Source organism: Echinops telfairi, unplaced genomic scaffold (genome assembly GCF_000313985.2).
Source record: "Echinops telfairi isolate 266 unplaced genomic scaffold, ASM31398v2 ScPeMD7_7462;HRSCAF=8500, whole genome shotgun sequence".
Taxonomy (NCBI): Eukaryota; Metazoa; Chordata; class Mammalia; order Afrosoricida; family Tenrecidae; genus Echinops; species Echinops telfairi.
This window is the reverse complement of record NW_022111362.1, coordinates 612,696-618,979: the sequence shown is the minus strand read 5'-3', so window position 1 is coordinate 618,979 and position 6,284 is coordinate 612,696. Positions and strand designations below refer to the sequence as shown.

General features: G+C 38.1%; 1 non-coding gene across 1 annotated transcript; it reads right to left on the bottom strand.

The window, feature by feature from the left end:
- Positions 1-479: 479 nt before the first annotated feature.
- Positions 480-642, bottom strand: LOC115873119. The gene has a single exon (XR_004048237.1). It is a non-coding gene; the product is annotated as a U1 spliceosomal RNA (small nuclear RNA).
- Positions 643-6,284: the final 5,642 nt, after the last annotated feature.

The following is a 6,284-nucleotide window of genomic DNA, read 5'->3' as shown; positions in this document are numbered from 1 at the left end:
GTGCAGGGAGAACATGGTCAGTGTGGCCCTTGGCAATGTGGGAAATGGCCCTTAGACTGAGGGGTCAGAAATGACTTTTGAAACTCACAGTGACTGTTAAATGAGCAAAAATTTTCTAAGTAGACCAAGAACATCTCAGAGAGAAGAAACAGATGAGATCAGGCATGAGCATGTGAAAGTGGAAGAGTCCTTAGGGAACATTGGACAGGTGGACACAGACAGATGACAGGGTGGTTGAGAAGAATACTCATAACTGCAAAGGTCAAACTATGAAGGGATGGAATTCCAGACTTCACAACTGCTCCTTTTGGAAATGGGCATAGAAAGATCTCTCTGCAGCTATGCAGATGATGAATGGCAAGGGAATGAATTTGGGAAAGGGGAATTAGGAAGCTACTGCAATGGTGTGGATGGGAAATGGAAAAGTTAACCACAATGGGCTGGGTTAAAGGTTATCATTTCTTTTTTTTTTTTTCCTCCAGGGGAGAGCACGAACGCATTCCCCTCTACCACAAATTATGCAGTCGAGTTTCCCCCATTTGGGGAAATCGCAGTGGTCAGCACATCCGGAGTGCAATGGATAAGCCTTGCCCTGGGAAAACCACCTTCGTGATCATGGTATCTCCACTGCCAGGTAAGTATAAAGGTTGTCATTTCAAGAAAAATCGAGGAATAAGAATCTTCAGCCAAAGAAGGCTAAAAGAGTGGTGTGTGTGTGTGTGTGTGTGTGGTCAATAGTGATTTACAAAGCTTAATTTAGATAATAACATTTCTTACAATATATGTGTGTGTAGTCAATAGTGATTTGCAAAGCTTAATTTAGATAATAACATTCTTAGAGTAGTATTATCACGATGATAGCCAGCATTTAGGATTTACTGGTCCCACACTTGGGTGGGTTGTAGATTGTTCACTACAAGGTCAATAGATTAAAGCTATCAGTGGCTCTATAGGGTAAAGTTGAGGCCATCTGCTCAATAAAGATTTACAGACTTGGACACCCTATACAGGTTTACCACAAATCAGAATTGACTAGACAGCAGTAGGTTTCAATTTTTTAGTTTGGTGTTCGATTTAAAGCATTTCATACATGTGAGCACATTAAGGTTTTACTAACATAGTCCAAGCTGACAATAGGGTTTGAGTATTGAAAGTGCCATGGAGCACAGTTCTATTCTTACACACACAGCGTCAGCATAAATGGGATCAAAGACAGCTATTTTTTGTTTCATTTTCTTTTTTTAAGTAGGTACCATATTTACAGCTATTTTATAGATGAGGAAACTGAAGCAAAGAAAGATTAAGAAACTGACCCATGTTCACATACTAAGTGATGATGCCAAGATTCAAATCCAGGAAATCTGCCTCCAAGAACTATAGCATAGTCACTCCCCATGCACTGGAATTCAATGAGATAGTTCAGAATAGAAAGTAAATGGAGAAAGATGAATTCAATGATGGACAAGTGATGTTGAGAAGTCTGTTCATCTAGGTAGAGACTTCAGAGGCTTCTAAACAGTATATGTAAATTCTGTGCAGAAGCCCTAGCCCTAAAGAAGTAGAACACTAAAGTCAAGTCACCATGGCTACTATTTTAACGATATTAAAGTAACTAGCTTGGTCAAAGTATTTAATCTTTCTGAGCTAGTTGCCTTATCTATGAAATAAACATAATAACACTTCTTCCTGATATTATATAGTATGAAGCTCAGAGTATGGACCCTCTTACATAGAGATGGCTTGATAAATACACAAATTCCTTCTGGTGATTTGTGTCCATACCATGCTGTACTTCATAGAAAGCCAGAGGAAAAAGTCTTCAGGCTGTGTACTTTCCCTTTGGTAAGGAGATGCATGGCCAGAACTAGATCCTCAAAATCAGAAAGAAAATAAAAGAACTAGGAAGGAGTTTAAACTCATACCCTGTGCTTCCCATTCCCAGCACTAGCTTGATGGGTGGTGTGGCCTGATCTGTAACTAGCCTATGTTCTGATACTCCTGGAACACCTACTATATGTCTATATGCCTGGAATCACCACTGGTTAGCTCTGCCCTCTAGAAACTCCCAATTACCCCCCAGATACATGCAATTTTAAAAATGACCATCAAAGCATGCTGACCCTGGGTGACCCTGTGTGTCAGAGTAAAGCTCTGCTCCATTATGTTTTCGATGGCTAATTTTTTGGAAGTAGATCATCAGGCCTTTCTTCAGAGATGCCTCTGGGTGAACTTGTTCCTCCAACCTTTCAGCTAGCAGCTAAGTGTTTTGACCATTTAAACCAGAGACACCAAACAAGTCTATCTATGAATTCATTGATCTGACTTTAATGTTATAAGTTGCATTATCCAGGAGAGAGCAAATATTCAAGAGGGAGAAACCAGAGAGGTCATTTTTACCAAGGGAAGGGAAGGCCAAAAACCATCCTAAAAAGAAGTCTCAAGAATAGCTATTTGACAAATCTGTTAGGCTGAGTTGACTAGAGAAACAAATCCAGTGACACTCATCTATGTGTAAGAAAGAGCGTTATATCAAGAAAGGATTCCAGCAATGTCCCATTGAAGTCCATAAGTCCCTCTTCAGACTCACACAATCACATGCAATGATGCAGAATGCAGGAAGATCACAGGCCAGTCTGTGCAAAGAACCCATGGATTCAGGTCATTGGAAAGATCACAGAGCTCCAGCTGCTCTCAAGGTCAGCAAGCAGGAAAGGTAAAGGCAAAGAGAGAAGGGAGTTCCCTGAATCCTCCTTATGAGAACTCCATGCCCACAAGGAGGCACCATTAGGCTATAACCTGATTGACAGGTTGAATACCATTCCTACACTAATATATATCTTCAGGTTGACATCAAATGATGTTACTACCACACCAAATGAATACAAAGGGGGCTTCAAAAAGTTCTTGAGAAAATGAAATTTAAAAATTATGGAATTTTTCCCTACAAACTTAGTGCCTATATACATGCAAAGTCACATAGATTGAATGCCCTTCTCTGAATGTGGAACGTAAAGAGGTTCCCACAATGGTCATTTTTCCAATGAAGTGTAGCAGTCTCTTAAAACACTGCAGATATTGTTTTCAGGATACCCTTAGTTCATATGCCCACAGTAGTATACATAAAAGGGTTTGAAGGATTGGCATTGAATTGAAGAAACCGCATTCAAAAATCTGGATGGATGCCCAGCTCAAAGGTCTAGACACTACTTAGAAGTTAAAAAAGTTCATGGTTGTTAGACTGCAGGTCAGAAGAAGAACCGAGTAGAAAGTCACCATCTTTGCTTGATAGGATCAATCTGTGTAAAAGAAGGAGGCTCTCGATCACGGTGTCGTTCTTTTACTACTGCTCCTAGTGCACTTTGGCCACATCTATTTGCCTTACTTAAGCCCTGGAATGCAATGTGATTGTCATAGCATGTATGGATATAAACCGGACTATCTCCCTTCTGCCTCACGTGGGCCAGAGTATAATTCTAGAATGAGGTGCAACATTCATCCCTGACTGGGTATAGCTTCAATTAGCCCTTGATAGGAAAGGAAAATATTTCTTCTAGACAGGTGCAAGATGCACTTTGGAGAACTCTTTAGGGAGCAATTTTCTTATGTCCTTTGAAATACATATAGGAATAATGAGGGCAACAAATGTATAGATGTGTTTTATACAATTGATCTATGTATTGTGATGAATTGTATGAGCCCCAATAAATTGATTAAAATATATATAAAAAAAGAAATACATATAGGAACAAATTTTTCCTGGTGATGTTTAATGTATCTATCACAGCCCAGCCTTAGGCAATATCCCCAAAGGTTATCTTTGACTAACCAGTTTTCTCTCTCTGCTTAAAAACTCTTTATTCAGATATGGGTCCCCATATTTAAGAGCATATTGTGGGTCAACTGTCTCTGTAAGAACTACTTCATTTCAGCTATTTGCTTACTCCAAGATGAGGAGATTTTTTGGGAATCTCAATCTTCCTAATTCTCAAGAAGGTCAGTGTTCAGGGAGTTGTTCTTTATCCTGAAATGTTTACAGTGGAATTCAATTATGCTTTACTTACTTGGCAGTAAATTGTATTTTCCATAGCACTGGAAGAATTTCTATGGACTTTCAGTTTACTATTGGAGTTATTATGAACAGTTTAACCATAGTAGCAATAAGAATTAGCATTAATTGGATTACCTACTGTATTCCAACCCCTCTGTATTCTACCACAATTAGTAGGTAGATAGCCTTATCATATGGAAATGAAGCTTAGAGAAGTTACATGCCTCAATAGATGTCGAGACACTAAAAATGAGGACTAGTGTTTGGATTGAGGACGCTTACTCTAAAAATTACATTCCTGACCATTATTTTAAATTTCATGAATTTCTGAGTCAGACCCAATCTATTATGTCCACTGCTACAAAAATATGGCTCACAATCATCAGGCTCTAGTATGGGATTCTCTGACCATAGGTCTTGCCTATGTTATCTCCTAGCCTATGATTGTGGACTAATGCCATATTTGGGGCATATTTGACAAATAAAAGTGACTGGAATTCTATAAATTGCTATTTATCTTCACATTTGTAGGTAAGATAGAAATGTGACTCCTTTATAGATTTCAGAGAAATAATTAGCCAAATATAAAATAGAGAAGTACCTTCGTTGCCAATGCATAAAAATTATATGTGTAAACATTTCTGACAGATACTGACCAGATGGATCTGTATTTGACTACATGACAATTGACAGCAATAATAACAGAAGAAGTTACCTGATAACCACCTGTCAGTGTGTGGTACTGTGATGGCTTGCATGTTGCTATGATGCTGGAAACCTATGCTACCAGGATTTCACTGACCAGCAAAGTCACTCATGGTGACAAGGTTTTAGCCAAGTTTTTAGGTTAAGATATACCAAGAAGAGAGGTCTGGTGATCTACTTCCAAAAAATAGCCAGTGGAAACTCTACGAATCATAAAAGAACATTGCCTGATAGCATTCTAGAAAATTGTCCCTCTGAAGTTTGAAATAACTTAAAATCCACAGTTCTCCTGGCAATGGGCTCAAGCACACCAACAATTGTGAAGATGGCACAACAGCAAGCAGCCTTTCGCTCTGTTATACATGAAGTCACCATAAGTCAATACCAACTTGACAACATTTTACCTATGTATTTTACCCAGGTATTTGAGTTAATCATAAAAGTCAGCATGGTGGTGAAGTTTTGTTAAAAATACAAAAACCTCAAAGTTTAGTCTCAGAAATTTTCATATGATCAGAAATTATCGATTTAGAAAAGTAATGATCCACTTAAAAATAAAAAAGGAATAAAGAATACAGAAAGGAATAAGGACCATACATTTGTACAGAGAGACAAATGTAGGATCTACAAAAGTAACTTTAAAAGTTTTACTGAACGGAAGAGGAGAAAAATTGAATATGTTGAGAAACATGAGTTTCTATACATTAGTTAAGGATACTCAATAGTACATGTTTCCCACATCTCTCCAAAGAATATCTACATACTGCACCCTAAAGTTTTTCTCTGAATGGTAGAATTATAGATTATCATATCTTTTCCTAATGCTTTTCTTTTTTGTTATTTTTAGTCGGGATTTAATACATATACCATATCATTCCATATTTCAATCACATCAAGTAGAATTGTATAATTGCTACCACAGTATCCAAACATTCTTTTTCTCCATGGACTCCTTGACATCGTCTCCCTTTTACCCCTCCAACCCACCATCACTATACCTCTAATCCACCAAACCCCTTATTCTACTTGCTGTCCCTATAGGTTCATCAACCCTGGGTTTCATATACTGAAAAATGGAAAAGCATATAACACAGCTTCAACAGAGTTACCTCCATTGACCTAACACTTCTGAGATACACTCTAATATGAATAAACAAAAACAAAGAAAACAATACAAACCAAACATACAGAAAAAATTGGAAACCAGGTCAGGTCCAGCCTGATGGGATATCCACTGACAAAGTTTTAACTGTTCAAGTCAGATTTATGCCTATGATCTTCTATATACCTCTCTCCCAAGCATACTGCTTAGTGACCACTTTCCTTCAGTCCCTCAATTTTAGATAGGGGGAGTTCTCAGGAGGCTTATTTCCTATGAAGTTCCACAAATGAATCTTGAGCCCTCACTGTCATCCATATCCTTCTTCACACATGATTCTCACAGTTTAGGGTCTGATACTGATCCTTTTTTTGATTTTACATTATATGGATGCCAATCCTTCAGTGACTGATGTTGGTGTGCTTCTTCCAT